This window comes from Nipponia nippon, unplaced genomic scaffold, assembly GCF_047370975.1.
Source record: "Nipponia nippon isolate SJK-2023a ecotype South Korea unplaced genomic scaffold, ASM4737097v1 scaffold_3, whole genome shotgun sequence".
NCBI lineage: Eukaryota > Metazoa > Chordata > Aves > Pelecaniformes > Threskiornithidae > Nipponia > Nipponia nippon.
In genome coordinates this window covers 57,056,342-57,076,737 of record NW_028262347.1, presented here as the reverse complement: position 1 = coordinate 57,076,737, position 20,396 = coordinate 57,056,342, and the positions used below count along the sequence as shown (strand labels likewise).

The 20,396-nt window shown below is 40.4% G+C and overlaps 1 protein-coding gene across 2 annotated transcripts in view; it reads left to right on the top strand.

The window, feature by feature from the left end:
* Positions 1-20,396, top strand: part of GRAP2 (GRB2 related adaptor protein 2) — a 106,670-nt gene that overhangs the window by 37,999 nt on the left and 48,275 nt on the right. Inside the window, exon 1 of one of the 2 annotated variants that reach the window (XM_087767337.1) lies at positions 2,511-2,529. The exons of the other annotated variant lie outside the window; for it this stretch is intronic. The gene's annotated coding sequence lies outside the window, so the exon portion shown is untranslated. Of the gene's footprint in view, positions 1-2,510; positions 2,530-20,396 lie in introns of those variants that run through there. 2 annotated transcript variants of the gene reach the window in all.

Below are 20,396 nucleotides of genomic sequence, written 5' to 3'. Positions count from 1 at the left end.
GCAATTGAACTGTTTGAGTTCAATACTGCAGTTTGTTTTGCTTGAACTTGTATGTGTCCATTGAAAGTCTCTTTTTGGAGCTGCCTGGTCAGTGTTTGCATTTCTCTCTTGTTCCAAAACTTTCCTTGCATTATTTCTGTTCTCCTGCCTGAAGCCTTCCTATTTGTCCATCATGGCTTATCTCATCCTCTTCAGGCTTGAGAAGACAAAGTCCAAGCTCATGTTTCTGCACATATCTGTGTTCCCTCTAAATCTAGGTGGCACACACACATCTGCTCTGAGACACCACTACCACTAAAATAACTATGAGCCTGTAAATTCTGTTTCAGCATATGTGGCAAAATAACCTTCTCTTCTGGTCCGGTATTCCAGTTCAGCATAGAGGCCATCTTCAGTCAGAGTTACTAAGGAGATATATTAGAATTTACACAAAACACAAAGGTGAATAAGAGTGCTAGATTCACTTGAGAAAAATTGGAGCGCTGACCGTGATCAACTGAGAGCTTCCCAAGCCATGTACTTTTGAAGGTTCCATCAAGAAAGCAAAGGCATTTTCAAGACAGTAAGGAAAAGGGCTGATCTGCTTCAAAATTCAGCATCTGCATGGGTGATGTTGGAGGTCTGGCACCGTGTGGATGAAATGTATTGCTTCAAAACTTAATGTTTAAGCTGAAAGATTTGTTTTGCATATGCTTTTTTTTTTTTCTTTCTCTCCCAGCTTGTCTTCTGAGACCCGCATTGTGTGGGGTGAAGTGGGGGATTTTATGCTGAATCAATTAACATCTCCAAGATATTTAGAAATGTGTATTTCATGGCTTGGTCTTGATAGTTTAGGCAACATTATGATTTTGCTCACTCATGCTCTGCATTACTTGTATATCACTTTTCCAGTAAAATATGCTCTGGACTTCTTTTCATGCATTAAGCATCAAGAAAAAAATTAAATCTGGTTATAGAAGTAAGAATAGCTAATTAGGCACCCTACCCGGTCCATATATATAAAGATACAATGTCGTGTAAACTATTTGTCCAAAATGTTGTCTGTGTTGTTTCTTGTTGTAATAATCTCTTCTCTTGAAACCTTTCCCACCATGATTTCTTTTTCTTCTCTAATCTTCCACCTCTTCCTTTGTTTATCATTTTTAGTCCAATCATAAATAGTTGGGAACATCAGTCCCCAATGGCCCAACACAAAACTGTATACCTACTATCAGAAAGTGGCGTTTGCCCCCAGATTCCCAAGTCCCCTCCTTTAAAACTGACGAGGATGTGGTTTCCATCACTACGTCTAGGCCCTGCAGTCTTACACACATATTCAAAATCACTTAGTTGGATCCGTGTTTGACTGATCCACCCAATTCAGATCCAGTGCTCACCTATCCCCTTACCGTTGTGCCACAATGCAGGAAATCTCCATGTTATTCTATAGCAACTAAGACTCTTCAGGAAGGCGACTCACAAGAAATCAATCCAGCTTACTGCAAAATTGCCACATTGCTACTTTTCACTGAATCTTCTCGAATTGTCACCATCCTCCTTTCAGATCCTAAGTATCTTTATCTTCTCAGTGTTCTTTGCCATTCTGTGATGGGTTCTAAATTAGTTATTAGTACTTGCAAAAGACATTTTACAATTGTCTTGTATAGATCCATGAAAAAATCAGCTCAGTGTTGTACAGAGGTGAAAAAGGCAAAGGGAACGTTAAGAGTTACTGAAAAAAGAATAGAATAAGACGGAAAGCATCATTGTACTGCAGTATAAATTCCTGGTGTATTTTCAACCTTGACTATTGCAAAGAACTAGAAAGATTACAGAGAAGGAGAGCAAGTGTGATTTAAGGTATAGAGTGGTTTATATAGGAGGAAGTACTAAATGGTTTCATTAGCTTGGAAAAAAGCAGGAGATATTATGCAAATCTATAAAAGACATGTGGAGCAGAGAAACCGAATAGGAAATGACTACTTGTTATTTCTCGCAACACAAGAACTAAAGGGCACCCAGTGAATTTATAAGCTATGATAAATTAGCTTTAATACAAACTGAAAGCAATACCTTTCCCCACAGCATATAATTGTGAAATTCAGCACCACAGGGTTTTCAGGAGGCCAAGAGCAGAAAGGGGTTCAAAACCAGACTGAACAAATTCAGACATAAATACATTTGTGGCTACTGAACATGATGCTCTACATACACCCTTTATGTCACTTCCTTCAAGCTATTACATGACTTGAAGCTAGAAGGTTGTTTCAGGAAAAGATCACCCAGAATTTATCCTGCTTCTTGTAGTCCTTCCCAGGATAGTACTTATGTTCTCCTATTGCTGAACAGAGGATACCGAAATAGGGGAACCTTTGGTCTGATTTTGTACAATTATTCTTAAATTCTCTGAATGATGTCATTTCAACAGTAAACTCAGATAACTGTTCTTATATTGAAGTGTAGTGAATGATTTGTCTCACGGAGATTTGGACTTCATCTTCCTTGACACCATTTGATCTCACCAGACCAGACATGTTGGTCTTGAGCAAGGTAGGAGCTGCTGGTCCCAGGAAGTCTTGTCTGTGTGAAGTTTTGAAAAAAGATGGTTAGATTTCTAAAAAATAAAAATAAAATAGAAAGAGAAGTAACATTGAGTAATCTAGGAGATGTATTTCTAACTGGACTCTATTAATGATAGTTTTCTGCTGTGGTTATTTGCATACATTTATTGAGCACAGCAGAGCTATTTTCCTTGCTCTGGTTTTGTTTTATAAAACTCCAAAGTATAGAACTGTCACTCATCCTTGCCAGGGATGAAACGTTGGTGTGATGTAATTTAACTATAGGCAAGGTGGCTTAATTAACAGTTATGGTTTGTCTTTAATAGGCAGGTTTAGGATATGCATTTTTGTTTTGTAGTAACTTCAAATTTTTCTTCTACATCTTTCCTTTTCCACTGTAGCAGTAATTGCTCATGTGCTCTTTAGTGGTCACACAACCGTGCAGCTCCACAGAAGGGACCGGGAAGGCTCTGCTAAAAAAAGTCAGTCTATTTGGGGCAGGACTCAGCAAACTAAATGGGAGCCTGTTTTTCTAAAGGGTGATTTATGCTAACAGGGGGATCCTCATACAGTGTGAAGCAGCACTGTGCTGATCTCAACAGAACTACTTCGTTTGGTGGGGGTTAAAAATCTGGTCCCACGTGTGCGAGATTTTCTCCTTATGCTGATGCAATTACCACCACTGTGCCTGGGGAAGGTTTTGCTTCTGTCTCCTCCTCTCCTCTCTTTATGGCCTAGCAACCCTACAAATGCACTGTTTATCCCCTTGCTTTTTTTGAAGGTTATCCACGCTCACGTGGCAAGCTGTGTTAGCGGCTGGGTGTCACTGCTTGCATGAGCTTTGATCCCTTGGGCTTGGTGGCAGTGAAAGCACAGCAGCACTGGCTTTGCTGCAGCCGTACTGCCTGCATGGGGGCCCCAGCACTCACCTGGTTTGTCCAGCTCAGCCCACGCTGCCATCTCACTGCTGGGAGTGCTCCCAAGCCTGGGTTTGCCTCCACGTACCAAGAGCGTGCTTTCCTCCCCACAGCACAGCATATTGAGGAGGTAGGAGTTACTCTGAGTTGTGTTTCCCTGCCAGCAGTGGCTCATCGTGCTGTATTGAACTGGTTTGCTTCTTACACGTGGCATTAGAACAAACCTGTCCCCGTGCTGCTGCTCCTGCTCAGTTTATCATTTTAAAGGGCATGGTCTGTTGAACTAGCACTCCTTCTGTGTTGTAGGTTAGCTGTGGGTCAGCTTTATGCCTTCAGCTGTAAACGTAGGTCAGCTGGCTGCCATGCAGTGTGTTCCTTATCCTTAAAAGCACAGGTGTTCACATGCAACTTCACAGGACATTGCACCTGCACATCTTGTAAGAAAAGAACACTTTTGCCAGAGTGGTTCAGCTGCTCTTGTGACAGTAGCAGTCCTGCCAGGATGGCAGCAAAACATTTTTCACTCTGTGTTGTGGGCTCGTAATGAGAGCATTTTCTGCTGTTTCACTTGAAGGTTTTCCTTCCACTTTTTTGGTAAGGAGAAACTGATCTCAGCCCTATCAATGAAATTAATTATTATAGGGTGTAACAGTTGGTGCCTATAAATCAAACTGAGGCCTTCAGCTTTTCTGCTATGCTCAGGGTCTGTCTATTCTGATGCTAAACCTAAGATTTCTTCACTCCTGCAGCCTAGAGAGCATATTAGAGGTTTGAAGTCTAGATGTGAAAGGGATTCTCACAAGCTCGCGAGGAGCCAGTTGGGTTCAGTTGTGCTGCTGAAGGACCTGCTCTTTCCTTTATCATACACATTTGCGACATTGCTCAAAAAAGGCAGCAAGCTGGTTTGCATATCCATGCTTGCAGACTCTAATCTTAGATATGACACTTAATATGCTCTGAATTTTTTTTAGCCCAGTTTGCTAAGAAATTGAGGCTTATGGAATCCTTATGCAAAAGTAAAAGCCCCAAAAGGTTTCCCAAAAAAGACAGCAAAAAACAGCCAGTGGGTACATGAATCAGAAAATTTATTTTGAGGTAGGACAGAGAAGGTGGGTGCTGTGGAGCTCCCTTTCTCAATGGCTGCAGGCACCTTCCAGCTGGATGATGACAGGGTAGAGACATGAGCTATATGTGTTTCCATAGTCCTTAGGTAGATGTCCTTGTAGGAAGTCATGACGCTCTCCAGCTTGGGGGCAAAGGAGGGATGACAAGAGCATGATCTCATTGTGTCCTTGACCAAGGCTGAGGCTGTAACAGACAGGAGAATCAACAAACAGAATAGCCACCCGCTGTTGCCACGGGCAGCCCCTGCCTCCCTGCCCAGGGTTCTCCCAGCCTCACACCAAAGCTGTCCATCCCATCTCTCCCTGAGAGCCAGGAGACACCTGTCCTGGGCCCACCATGTCACCAGCTCCACAGTGATTTGGGCCAGGAGCTCGTGTGGGACCCAGCCCTCAGCCAACCAGGGAGAGAAGGTGCAGAGCTCCCTTTGCCCAGGACTGTGGGGACCTTCCAGCTCCCCGTGAGACCATGACAGAGTATAGATGGGGGCTATCTTATCAGTCCTGTAGCATGTTGACAGCTCTCCAGCTTAGTGGCCAAGGAGGGAGAGGACAGCAGCATACCATGATTTCATTGTGTCCCTGACCAAGGCTGAGGCTGTAATAGACAGGAGAATCAACAACCAGAATAGCCACCCACCATTGCCACGGGCAGCCCCTGCCTCCCTGCCCAGGGTTCTCCCAGCCTCACACCAAGGCTGTCCATCCCACCTCTCCCTGAGAGCCAGGAGACACATGCCTGGGTCCCACCATGTCACCAATGCCATGGTGATTTGGGCCACCACCAGTGCTCTGCCCGCGATGACATGGCCACTACAGTGCTCGGGATGTTGCCAGGAGCTCATGTGCAACCCAACCCTTGGCCAACCGGGAAGAAAAAGTGCAGAGCTCCCTTTGCCCAGGGCTGTGGGGACCTTCCAGCTCCCCATGAGACGACAATGGGAGTATAGGTAGAGGCGATCTTATCTGTCCTGTAGCGCGTTGACAACTCTCCAGCTTAGTGGCCAGGGAGGGAGGAGCATGTCGTACTCTGGTTGTGTACCTGTGCAGGGCTTGAGGTTGTAACAGACAGGAAGATCACAAACGGAGCAGTCACCCGCCATTGCCACGGGCAGCCCCTGCCTCCCTGCCCAGGGCTCCCCCAGCCTCACACCAAGGCTGTCCATCCCACCTTTCCCAGACAGCCAGGAGACATGTGCCTGGGTCCCACCATGTCACCAATGCCACGGTGATTTGGGCCGCCACCAGTGCTCTGCCTGCTATGACATGGCCACTACAGCACTCAGGATGTTGCCAGGAGCTTGTGTGTAACCGAACCCTTGGCCAACCGGGAAGAAAAAGTGCAGAGCTCCCTTTGCCCAGGGCTGTGGGGACCTTCCAGCTCCCCATGAGACCACAATGGGAGTATAGGTAGGGGTTATCTTATCTGTCCTGTAGTGCATTGACAGCTTTCCAGCTTAGTGGCCAGGGAGGGAGAAGACAGCAGTGTGCCATGGTTTGGTCACACACCTTTATGGTATCTGGAGAAGCAAGAAAAGTTAATTCCCCCCCCCCGCCCCCCATGCTGCCACCACCACAGGTAGCCCCTGCTGTCCCTGCCCTTCTGCCTCTGCCCTCCCCTCTCAGCCCTTGCTCACCTCTGCCTCCTCACCTACCAGACTGGCCTGCCGCAGCCCTTTTTATACCCGTCCTGGGCTGCCATCTCAATGACTCCTCTGTTCCACGGCCACTGCCAACATTCTGACTGCTGTGACAAAGCCATGACATCACCAGGGCTGGTTCCCAGAGTTAGTGCTGCATCATCATGACATGGCTATTATCTTCCACCATTCAAGCAAGAAGAAACAATTAAATAAATTAATAATAATAATAATAAGTGATAATGCTGGGAAGGGCAATAAATTAGCTGTAGCAGCCCTTTAAAAAACAGCAGCTCAGCAAGGGTTAAAAGAGAGTTAAAAGCAGCAGATCCTAGCTACTGCCTAATTTTAAAGATTTGTGTGATACTTGCTGCTGAGATTTGTGGGTTTGAAGGCTAAATTTTGGAAGAAAAATGCTTGTCAAGTTGACTGAAGTTAATACTTTGCACCTTTGGAATTAAAGACATGTTCAATGCCAAGCCGTGCATCCAGGAGTGGCTGACAGTGCTAAGGCCATTTCACCATGAGCTGCAAGACTTGCATCTTTCTTTCCCTGAAATGAACCAAAGATTTTGTGAGGGATATTCCTGTGCTACACACTGCAGTTGGAAACAGGAATGAGATACGTAGTTAGCTTCTATCTGCTCGGCTCACTGCAGGCTATTCCATCCCCTTTAAATGACAGGACCAGAGGCATTGCGCACAAACTGAAACACAGGAGGCTCCATCTGAACATCAGAAAACACTTTTTTACTGTGAGGGTAACCGAGCACTGGCACAGGTTGCCCAGAGAGGTTGCAGAGTCTCCCACTTTGGAGATATTCAAAAGCCATCTGGGCATGATTCTGGGCAATCAGCTCTAGGTGTCCCTGCTTGAGCACAGGTTTGGACCAGATGGTCTCCAGAGGTCCCTTTCAATCTCAACCATTTTGTGGTACTGTAATAGATGACCGTATAATGTTAAGGCTTGTGTTTAGTTTGTCAGCATTGTGTTTTTTATAGTTTGTTGCTGACAGTATTTCACGGATGCTCTGAGCCACACCAGGAAGGACTGTCAGGACGCGTTAGAATAGGCTGCTCTAGGCATGGTCCACAATCACATCTGAAGTCTGCTCAGACTTCCTTACAAGGAGAACTTCTGGATTTGGTTCCAGCTGGAGCACAGGAGCGATCTAACATGCAAGCAGGTTAGGCAACTGGGGTACACGGCACAGGATGCAAAACTGGGAATGAAACTACCTGGTAGTGTTCAAACACTGGAAAACCTCTTTACGTTGCCTTACAGTAGTGCTCCCATCCATAAGAATTAGGCCCCTAACATCAGGAAGAGTACCACCTAATGTCATTACTGTTAAAAAGTCAGCATTTCCCTGCTGCTATCATATTGTGAGAAATCACAGCTGTTCCCTATTTTTAGAACTGAAGTGCAAAATATCAGATATCATTGTGCAGTAATATGCCTGAATAACTGTTACTTTTTAGGGGAGTTAGTGTCTTACAGTGATATTTAACTAGACAACAAGTTGAGACAGTAAAGTGCTTTCTAAACACTAAACATTAGTATTACAAAGCATGAAAAAGTAGGAAAAGGAAAGCCCTGCTTTCCTAAATTCCTGTGGGCTATGCATGGAAATCAGAATGGACTGAAGCAGATTTTATCTCAAACCATTTAAAAAAAGAGATCTGCAAGCTTTGCCTGTGCTGACTGAGCAACCATAGAGATGAACCCTTTACAAAATCCCTTTCTGTAACCGGATTGCATGTTTTCCTTCAGCAGTGTAGATCACGTACAAGCCCTTGCACAGCACATGTGGGCATCGTTAATAAGATTTACTCTTTATCCATGCCAAGTTTCATCATCCACTGAGAAGGCAGCTTGCTGAGCAGAGGGAGGAGTTGGATTGTGGTGGATGCTGCTGATACTAATAAGTAACTTGGCAAGAATATGGTGGAATATTGCCATAATATAATAATGTTTTTAAAACAAAAAAATATATTCTTTCCAAACTTCTTCGAAAAGCAGGGGGCACAATTTATAGGAAATTATTTGTATTCAAGAAGGTGGCAAACCAGTTACAGCAGGTCTTCACAGAGCCCACTGAAATAATCATCACAGGTAGGTAGGAATAAGACAGAGACGAGGCTGCCCTCCATTTCCTCATAAGATGTCATAAAATATTTGGGGGCACATTCCTCCCCTCCTGAGTGCACAAAGAATTTGTTGCCTTGGCTGGAGAATATGTCCTGAGAGTCATACAGTGTAGAGTTATAACTGGTTACAATTTGTTTAAAAAGTGCATCTCTGAGGACAGATAAAATCTGTCGGGTTTGAATTTTCTTCCTTTTTTTATTCCTCTTTTCTCCTGCTGCTCTGCAATTCAATTGCTGAAAATCTCATTTACCCAGCGGCTGAATTCAGATCCAGCCATGGTCTATATTCTCTACTGTAAACTCTAAGGAATGAGTAGCTGCTTGATAATTTCATAGGTTTTTTTTTTCCCTCAGTTTGCCAGTTTCAATATAGGTCATACCAGTGCCCTTTCCTGTTTCTGATATTAAGGGAAGAGCACAGGCATGTTTGCCTTACCTTAAAGACTATTGGTTCTTCAATGCTTCGAAATCTTTCAGCACTCTGTCATTATGCACATACCTTGAGTAATATGGATGGTATATTTATGTATAAAACAGCTTCCAAGTTGAATATTTTAACTATCTAGGTGAAATATTTCTTACACTTGACAGATGTAAGACATTGATAACCAGATACTAATTAACTAGTTTAAAAATATTCTTTTTGTGCAGAAACTAGCAGCCAAGTGTCCAATGCAGCATTAAGAAGGTAAAGAATTTTGCCCTGGAATACTCACACAATTTTATAGATATACATTATTATGCATTTATTTGCTATTAATAAATGTAGTTCTGCAAATTACACAACATTTTACATTCTAGGGGGCTTCATTTCTGCTGACTGGTAGCCAGGCGCCAGACCAGTTTAGTCAAGTAGCCTAATCCCCTGTCTATGTTGCTGTGTCAAATCGTGATATTTTTATTCATATTGGGTAGCATCTGATAGATTTAAACAGGATTACCCATGATGTAAGACAGTATTAAACATGAGTGAGTACATGGCACAATTCAAAAATGGGTGTCTCACTGGGATCTCAGAGTGCAGTTTTACAATATGAAATAACATGAACTCTACCCCAAGATACCACAACGTCCCAGTGAAAACTATCCTGAAGTATTCTGAGCTGCACATCATTCTTTGCAGATCCAGCAGAGCAACAGAGGACCCTGAGAAAGCTTTGATGCTCAAACTGTGGAGTTTTATCTCTAACGTAATTTTTAAATGGCAGTTTGTACATTTGTTGCAGTAGATGTTTGATTCCTGTCAGTGGAAGCCAGGCAAGAAACTACCATGGCCCCTTGTATTTGGGAATATGGTAGACACTCGGCAAGACACGGTTAAGTCCAAGTTCTTACTGCATTTATACCAGAGGGAAAAGATGACAGATAAAATCACTACCTTCATATCAGTTGTTTGGGTCCCGCAACTCTGCCCCTGAGATAACATCCTCATTTGGAGTGTTTGACTGTTCACACCATCTGTTTGCTATTTGTTAGTTACTTTGAAGGTGGGGGAATAGAATGATGATTAAAACTAAATCTGTTAGATATCCATCAACTCGTCCCCTCTAAATACATCACTGTTACCTATAAAATAGGCCTCTGGTGATTTCACATTTTCAAAGAACTTGTCTTTCTTGGGCAACAGCTGCTTGCCTGGGTGTTGGAGAAAGCTGGTTTTGATGTGACATGGATGCTGCCTTGGAAAAATGTTCTGCTGAGAATTTTTTTTTTAATTATTGAGGGGGGAGGGGTGATACTTTTTACACAGGTGTTAAATTTCCTGGAGTTAATCGTGTAGAAAAATGCCTCTGAGGCATCATTCAGTCCATTAACTGCCATGCCAACTGCCAACGGCTGGAGTTGAATACTAACAGTTTTTATAACTCTTTATGATAACTGACAAAGCCAGACAGATTCACAGTTCAGCGTAGCCCTCCCGTTCTTACCTGCTGCCTTCTGTGTTTATATCCCCAGTGTCTGAAACATGCTTCCTTTTTTAACAGGGGAGACATGAATATAAGAAGCTGGGTTGTTTTGCTCATTTATGTGAAAATTATACAGATGAGTGAACACCCAGCAAACCAGGATCAGCATCGCCTCCCCCACTTCTAGTTACTACTTTAAAAGGAACATTATTGCAGCATTATGTCAGACACGTGCCCCATAACACATGGAGCAAAACAGGAGAGTAGGGAGCAGCTGAAAAACTAATTTTTACGATTGCAATTTCCTGAGAGAAATCTTTATTCCTAAGACAAATGTGAAAAAATATAGAAGGAAAATGAAAAGATGTTGCTGTTATTTAGTGTATGTGTGTTCTTTTGTTGGCTACTTCAAATTATGCTGTATGAAAGCTTTTAATAGTTTTTTTTCCATATAGACATTGTCCTGAATCATAGTGTCTTTACTAGAGAAGGCAGCAAGCCCTCGTAGACTTCTTCATTGCAGAATCCAGTTCTGCAGAGAGGTGTATAGCAGTGTAGAGCATCCCCTAAATTGACATTGGTTGTATGTGCACCCACTTTGGACTCTTACCTCTTATTAGACTATTAGGACCATGCCTTGTTAGTTCTCCGCTAGTAGTCTCCAAGCAGAACTTTGTTGAAACGGGTCACGACAATTTAGTATACAGAATACTCCTCTGAGTTTCTATTACACTAACATCCATAGAAGATGCTGACCTTGCAACCAACTATAGATGAGACATAAAACCCAAAGTTGGGTTACTTGGAGTGGTTAATTATCCCAAATTACACTTAAAAGAATAGGAGGTTAATTTTAGTGTCCTGATCATATTACATTATATACGATTAAAAGCTTCCTCCTGCAGTTTCTATAGAATATATGGTATTTCTCTCATACCTCCCATGGTGGGTGTTCCGATATGATCATGAAGGGACCATATAGCTAACTATTTAATAGCTTGTTTATCTGTCTGCTATGTCGTTTCCCTGCAGCAGTCTTATTTCTTTGTTTGAAGTTTTTTATATACATGCATTTATAAGGCATTTGGGAATGTGTGGATAAAAAGCAGCAAATAAATATGTTTGGAAAGGATATATTGTATCAAATCAGCAAAGGGTAAGGAGCTCCAAAAAGGAGAAGGGAAGAAAATTGGCTCCACCTTAGAAAACTAATGAGAGAGCTGCTGAGTCAAAAAGAACAGTCATCCAGCTGGGATTTATTAAGTGGAAAGCTTTTTTTAAAAAAAGCTGTGGAAGACCAGAAATCAAAGATCGCTGTATATTTACTGTCTTTTTTGAAGCATCTGTTCTCTAATATCAGAGTGTCTCACAAAGGCTAATCAACCAATCTTCAGAATATCCTTATGAGTTTGAGTTGTGTTAGCCTCATTTTACCATCAGAGGAATAAAGAGATTATTTCTCCAAGACTACACAGGGAAATCTGTGACAGAAATAATAATGTAGGCCTGTTTCCAGTGAAGTGACTCAACCATAAAACCATCAATCTTCTATCAGGGTAAGAAGGCAATATGGGAGGGCTGTTGGTATAATTCATGGCCAAAGCAGAGAAGCTGATGAGAGATCCCCCCCAGAACAGATGGAGAGGGCTATATTGTTCTGGTTATGGGGGAGAAAATCTACCTTTATTCTTAGGATTTGGGCAAAGGCACGTAGAATGCTATAAGTGTATTTTCAGCTAACCCTTGCTGGACATCTCTGATGGTGGGTCAGTCTAAAAAAGCCAGGACCCTTTACTTGTAATAAATCTGAGACTGTGTTTTGACCTTTGTCCGCATGTGGTCGTTTTAGGAAAAGTTAGAAGACTTGCATGCCAGTGAAGATGATAACACCTATGCTAGAGAAAATTAAAGCCTTTTAGATTGATAAAATACAGATATAGCTGACATAGAAAAGGAAAAAATGTCCTCTTTATTGCTCCAAGGGGAGTTTAAACTGGAATTTCTAATATTTAAAAATGAAGAACAAAAATCACGCTATTTAAATAAAGTTTTCACACTGTGTTTTCCTTCAGCTTTTAACCATACATTGCTAAGATTGTATAACTAAAAGCGTTATCTCTGTTTAAACTTTTACTCATTGGGATTGCTGGGTGAGCTGACCACATTTTTTGCCTAGCTCCTAAGGGGGCAGTTGTCATGTACTATTATCTGAGCATAGTTCATTATTTATGTTACTGCCAATGAGAATGTCTTTGTAACCACATTCAGTCTGGTTAAGTGAGATTTTTATGCTAGGACTTGCACATCCATATTGTAACTGTTGTAGAACATTGAAAAAAGCTGATGCAACTTTTATTAGCTATATTAACTTATTTGTAATAAAGGGTTCTCAGGCTTTCATCCAAATTTTCAAGGTGCATCTACCAATTGCATCATCTGCTTCTAGGGGGTCTGAGAGTTCGGAAAAGTAAGACTACTGTCATTATGCTTACTTTTTCTGTGCAGAAGACTGAAACTTAACTGTACAGCCTTTAGGGCTCCAATGATCAAAAAGGTTTAAATTCACTGCCTTCTAGGACTTCTCAGTAAATAGAATAAAATTGCCCTTATCCAGCACATTTTCCATAGAGACAGTTGATCAAAGGAAGCTACAGGTAACTGAACTCAACAGTGCATGTATTTGGTCTATTTTTTATTTGCACTATAGTTTTTCACATAGTCCTGGAAATGTAAAACGTTCTTAGAGCAGATGCAAATGCAGTGCAATTTATATACATTTTAAAATGTCTCGTCATTGCCAGAGTTGTGTAAAAGGGTGTGATTTTGTACTACAGCTAAATGCATCCAATGGTTGGCGGTTGTTGAAGTGGGCAGTCTCACAACTTCCCTTCTCCTCTCCTCTTCCCCAAGATGGATTCCTGCCCACTTTTCCCTAGAGCTTCAACCATGAGATTAAGGGAGCTACACTGGAAAAAACCAATTCATCCTTCTAAAAGTTATTAGGTTCTCTCCTGGGGTTACATGAGCACAAATTCCTGCACAAGTGCATAGTTGGAGCTGAGAGGAAGGAATGGGATGATTCCCTTTGGAAATTTGAATATATTTGGATTATTGCACATAGTCGTAGGAATCATAATGGAAAAAAAAATAGCTCCCTTCGCTGTGTTGTGAAGAGCTTATATACGTGTATCTTTCTTGCTTTGAAAAGAAAAAGTTATGGGGCTATGAGCAAGAGATACGTATTCTTTAAGGCATTGTGGAGCACACACTGGAGGCACCTTGATTCTTCAGTTTCTTAGTTTTGGTATGATTATTATTTTTCCCCAGTTAACTGTAAACAGAATTTAGCGTGGAAAAAAAAATCTAATCACATCAAAGATTCTGGTGATTCCCATGCAAGTCTGTTTGAAGCTAACATTGCAATATGGAACTATTGAAATGAAAAAAAAAAACCAAAAAACCAAAAAACAAAAGCTGTTAGGAATTTCTTTTATATCAGGATGATTTAATCTCCCATAGAAACTTCATTTCTAAAGTTTCTTCTGTTAGGAGCTACATGGTGTTCCAAATATTTGAGAAATAGATCAGCTGAAACTATTTGTCTGAAAATGTTTAAGTTTTCTGGAAGAGGGAGAAGGCTACGGCTCCTGTCTGGTTAGAAGGAGAAAGCAAGCTTGGGAGGTAGAATGCAGAAAAGCTGCAGATTATAGCGGTTTTCTCTGTCTTGGTAAAAAAGAAAAAAAAAAAAAGACTAGTAACATATAGCATTTCAAGTGTTAGCTGATTTTTTATCAGCCAACAAATAAATTGTGCTGAAACATTAGACTCTACTTCCATGCTGATTAGATATTACAGTACATATGGTATGGAAACATTGAGCCATGTTTGAAGACCTCACAACGCCTAAACACAGCATGCCTGCCAACTGTTGACCATACGCTATAGCTGACATAAACACGGAGTTGCCTCCTGCTATCCTGCACCTGGACTTGCTATGCAGATAAATCTTAGATGTTATTGCAGAGGAAGGCCTGGCAAGGACTTCATATACTTTCTCTCCAGAATAGCTGCAGCAAGTAGACCATACATCCCCACCAATAAAAACAGGTGTAATATTCTGTCTGTTTGAAATGTGTTTGTCACATCACACAAGATTTGTTGTCGCCCTGTCCAAAAATTGCAGCACTTCCGTTTTTCTCTTGGTGAAACTAGACAACATTATGTCCTTTATGTTATACTGACTGCATCTAAAATGCAAAAATATTTAGGACTGATGTGTCAGGGTGAAAGGTGCAGCAACAGACTAAATGCTGTACACAGTGACTTTGGTTGGTTTGGACGGTATGTCAACTTGAATAGTCATGTCCTATAACTTTGTATTTAATATCTGGCATTTAAGTCTTAGAAAAACAAGCCAAAAATTCTGAGTAGATTTTTTCTGATATTAACCACTGGCTTCTTCAGTGAAGTTTCCTACTGCAACTTCAGCTCAAATGAAATTCACAGCATTTTAGAGGATTATCTGAACAAAATTAACTCCTGGCAATATTAATTATTCACAAGTTTCCCCTCCTTTCATTTTATAGTTTAAATGCTATGTAGCATTATTTACTCATGAATAAATAGCCTTGATATTTTTTAGACCTCTGTAATATCTGATATATGTAAAAGCTGTACAAAAATAACTGAAAATATGCTACCAGTGGGCAATCTCTCTTTGTTTTGTGGCACAGAGCCATACTGATTTAGTTAACACTAGCGTACAGTCATCTTATTCCCATGTTATTTCACAGTGAATATCATCTGACATTTTATTTTGAAAGTAGTGATCCACCTGGAAAGTGGGGGACTTTTTTGAATCCTGCCTAAAATCCAAAGAATTAATTTCTCCTTTCACCTGTATATCCTATATAGTTTGTGTGAATACCAGTAGTCTCTAAGTTATACAAGACATCTGTAGCTGGGATGAAGCATAAAGAAAGCTGTGTTACAAATCTACTGTAACCACTCTATTGATCTCTACCCACCTTTTCGGAGCATTTAATCTACAGTTTCTACAGCATACCTGTTCTTCTAGTCTTGGTCTCTGTACTTTTCAGTCCCAATGCTATTGCACAGTTTGAACAAGAGTCCATTAAACTGATTACTTGTTACTCCCCTACTGATGCTCTCTTCCTAGTTTTGCACAGGCACCTCAGTCTTGACCCAAAGCAATTCTTTGTTTTCCTGGTCGTGGGATCCCAATGCACTTTCTGTCAAGCTATTTTAGAGAATAATCATCAGTAGACCCTGCTATTCCAGTTTTGAATGAAATCTTTTGGTCAAACCAAGTTGTACCAAATAATGACTGAGACGAGACAAACAGACTGAGACAGAGAAATGTTTGCTAGATTTAAACACCCACAATACAACTCTATTTGTGACTACACAAGAGAGTACTATAACAGACCCATTACTTTATTCCTAAATGCTTCCATTTTCCCCTTTTTCTAAAACCATTGACCTATAGTTTTTACTTTTTGCATTGTATGGATTTTTAACATTTATTTTTAACCAATAGCACTTTTTTAGCATGGAAAGCATTTTCATGTTTAATCAACTAAAATTTTAGCACATATATTCTTAAAATTTAAGCTTGAGCTGTTTAGGTTGAAGTTTGTCTGAACTGGGAAATTCTGGCAGGAGCTGAGAGAAATATAATGTTTGTGAATAGCCTTTGATAGTAGCCCTCTGAGGGGACAGCATAATATAGGAGATACAACATCTAGTTATGTTTTAGTTATCTTGATGCCTGTTTGTCATATTACTTCTTCTGACGCTGTCAGGAACCATTGGAAAGGGAAGATGAGGCAGATTTTTCCTGGTTTTGGCATGCTGAGCAGAGACATTAACATATGCTACAGAATGCCTCAAGAGACAGGTTGCAAACATCGAAAGACCTCTGGCTTCTTCCTCTCTTAGAATTATAAACCTGAAAATTCAGTACTAAGATCCCCTTGTCTGTGTATTACTTTTTCTCTCTCATTCCTTGTTTCTATTGTTGATCATTTTTTCAAGCATTGAATCTGTAATGCCCTTAGCCTCCCTGTACTGTCACACTGATAAAATCTGGTCTGGGGTGTCCTAGATAGACTGACCTGATGGACAAATTAATTGGAGTTGCAGCTGGTAACTCAAGTGGTTACTTCTGGTCATTGATGGGTACAGGGCTTTCAAATTGCTTTTCAGAAGGCTTTAAAGGTGAGATATTTTACTTCACAAATGGGATGGAGTAAGACTGCATGTATTGTCAGTTATCAAAAGTCGGGTGAAGGGCAACAGCTAGTTAAGACAGTGACACACCTCTTAGAACTGAGTGACCAAATGTTAGTTGGTTTTCCTGACTTGTTCTGAAACCACATTAAACCACATACTACTTTCAAGTTAAGCAGTGACGAGGTGGAAGCACGTGCCATCTTTTGCTGAGAGAGGAAAGAAGGGCATTGAAATGCAAATTCTCATGGTACAGTTAGAGTGTTCCTTAGCCTAATCTCATAGCCCCCATATTTTTGTACAATCATTAAACAGTCTTGAATTTATCTCATCTATCAGTATAAAATCAAGCAAAATCATTATGCACAGCTGTCCTATAGAAGCGTCACAATGCAATTATTTCATTGCACAGAACAGATGCATGCTGTTGGCACCTCAGAGCCAGTAGGAGCTGCATGGAGCTTGTATCAGCAGGAATTCACTTTCACATACTTCACTTGGGAACATGAATGTGCAATGTGACAGGCCCATCACTACCAATAATTCATCTAATTTACTATGGCAAGGCGGATACTTGGCTGTGTCTGAAAGCCAACAGGTCAGTGGCTTCATCTAGCAGCTCATGCTGTTCTCAGCAGTGCTACATTCCTACTAATAATTTAATCTTGTATTTGAAGTTCAGTTCCTAGCAGTTTACCTCCTCTTTTTCATTTTCTTTCACTTCTACTTAAAAATATAATGGTCCATTTCAGCAAAATTAACTGCAATTTCATGGATCACTACAGCAGGAGTAAGTTTTATACATAATACTGTAATCCATCTATTTGTTCCCCAGAATGCAAATTGACTTGATGAGCAATTCTGCGTCCTATGTAAATAACCCTAGTTCTAATTGAGAGTGCTGTATTTTCAGTGAAGAAAGGGGAGGTAAAAGAAGATTGTTTCTCTAGCTTTGACTTTCTGATAATTGTTCCAGGATATTTCACTTAAATTTTAAAAAGTCTATCATATAGAAAATATAGGTAACAGCTGCCTTGATTTCTCTTTGAATGAAAACTCTGGTGCTCTGCTTGTGCTTCATTCTTTCTTTTCCTTAGAAAAAGTAGTTTTCAAAATTTGGATTCTCTTATAATATGCCAGATGACAATATCTAAAATACACAATTCTTCTATCTAGTAGATACCAGTTACCATATGGGCAAGATCTTGTTCTTCCATCAGTGCGTCAGTAATGTGCAAGAAGAAACACTCTACAATAGGATGAACAGTAGGAAGTTAATTTTCCATGGCCCCTCTTGCATTCAGATTCTCTGCAAGGATTGCGAGCAGGTGGAATAATTGATATGAACTGGATAATTGTCTTTGTAGTGTGGATATTTTCTACTATGAATTGATTGGCATTTCCATTTATTTTCACTATAAAGATGTTAGACTAGTTATCAAGAACTTCTTGCAGGTTCAGAGCTAAAAACAATGTCTAGAGATGATATTGAAAATAAAGATAACAGCTTTTATACACTGTTACAGGTTTCCTAAACTATGAAGTTTCTCAACCAATTTGATTAATTATGAAATAGAAAAAGTTACTTAAATGTCAATGGTAAAGATGTTTGAGTGGTAAACATTGAGTAATGTAAACTTCATTGGACTACTGACTTGAAGTCCGTTAAGTTAGCGTAAGCTAACCTCTCCAAGAGGAACAAACCTACGGTATCAAAATTACCAGGTAGTAGTTTTAAACAAAAAGAAGGAAGTATTCTTCCATACTGTGCATTAAGTAAATTGTGGCATATATTGCCACAGAGTGTAGTGAAGGGCAAAAATATAAATAGACAAATTTACAGAAAACAAGTGGCTCTTAGATATAATTGTTCAAATACAATCTCTGGCTCAACAAGTCCCTAGATTGTTGCAGGGAACAATTCCTGGAGGGAATGTCAAGAGAAGGCTCCCTTTTTTTCTTTTCTTCCTGCCCATTTTCTTTAAATAGATCTTATTGGCACTCTCACCTAGATGACACTGGGCCAGATGGGCCTTTTGCCTGACCCTGTACACTATTGTAGTGCTCTTATGTGCATTATGGCATCTTTAGTGTGGTTTCTTGGCAAAATCACATTTGCTTCAGAACCAACTTGTTTCTACCAGTGGCATCTGTCAGAACTGCAGAATGAGCAAACCTGCTGGCTGAAACTGCTTCAGCACTTGCTTCCTAGCTGACATACACACCTGGGGTGCTGCTTAGTAACTTAAGTTGGCCAGGCTATCATCGCACCAAGCAGCCACATTAATTACCCTATTCTCATATTTGTACTCCTATAAGTAGGAATTTGTATACACAGATTCTGTCTAACTGTCTTCTCTGTTGCAATTCCCTTTATTAATCTAGGAAAATATAGCTATGAGAGAGCAATATAAACCCCAATCTGTTTTAATATGTATTTTAGAGCCGGGAAATATTGGTTTGCCTTGCTTATTTTCAAGCCATTAATTTTCAGAAATGCCAAATGGATGCTAATTTCTTTTCAATTTTCAGCATTTCAGCTCATCATCATTCAAAAATATTTCCACTGATATGTAAGCCTAAAATCAGCAGTGATGTAATTTTTCCTAAGTTCTTACTTGTAAAGGTGTTGGTATTTTTAAGTATTTTTTTCTGAAAATAACACGGAAAAGTTGGTTTTCCTTAATCTTTTTCTGATTTCTTTGTGCAGCTGTAATTACTTCTATCTTTCCTTGAGCAATTAGTTTAAATAATCCCCCCCAAATTTCCTAATTTTAACTGACAGGCCTTCTCAAGTCATCCTTGATTCCTTCCAGTGTTATCCATATAATGAAAATTCTTCAGCGTCTCAGTGTTGAAGAAGCCCTGTTGACAGTGGTGTCTGACTTTCTCTGATCCATTATTTATAAAACGATCCAAGCCTGTGAGGCACACACATGTCTCCAGTTCTTTCCGCAGTCATTCATCCTGTGGCATACCATGTCCATAATCTCAGAAACTGCACTGTATGTTAATTCACTGATCTCTCACATTAGTGAACATGAGAGGCCCCAAGAATCATTAGAGGTTGCTGCTCTGACTTTTGCTTTGGTCTCAGAATAATTTTTCATAAAGTTCTTCATGTGATTCCTGAGTGCCATAGGTAAAAAGTTATTTTGCATCTAGAGTCAGTAAGCGATGCCAGACATTTCTTGTGGTGCTTATTCTATTCTCCAAATCAGAAAACTCAACACAATTCTGCAAATGTAATAGCTTAAACATGGTATTATCCACTGAAAATTCTGGATAAAGAAGCAGAAACAGAAATAATTTCATTCTCTGTTTCTCATCTGCATAAGACAGCCAAGATTGGGATTTCATGGTAGCAAAATTAATGAACAGGAAGATAGAAGAGACTGCTTTCTGCAATAACCTTTTGGTCCCATTCAACTGTCCTTAACCAAAAATACAGCAACCATGACAGACCCAAGGAGAAAATACAGAGAATATGCCTAGCCTCTCCTTTTGGCGAGACTACAGTTTGACACCAAGCTAGAAGGAAAGTGGCTTGGTTCTACTCAATAATGTATGCCATAATAATTAAGTGCGTTGACATTTGTAGGTTGAAAACACCGTGTTCAGGTGTTTCACAATGAAAAGTCTACCAAGAACACGGAGAGCGCTAGCAAGTAAAAGAAGAAATGCATAATTTTATTTTCCAGTAAGCTTGTTTAAACGTAGCCTAACACCTTCAACTATTAAACCACAGCTTCAGTTGACTCATGCTGCTACCATAGCTAGCATTTTGATCACACCTGTAACAAGATCCAAATGCAAATGTCAGATCCAGTGAAAGTTACATTACAGCAAAAGGACAGTATCTGCAACT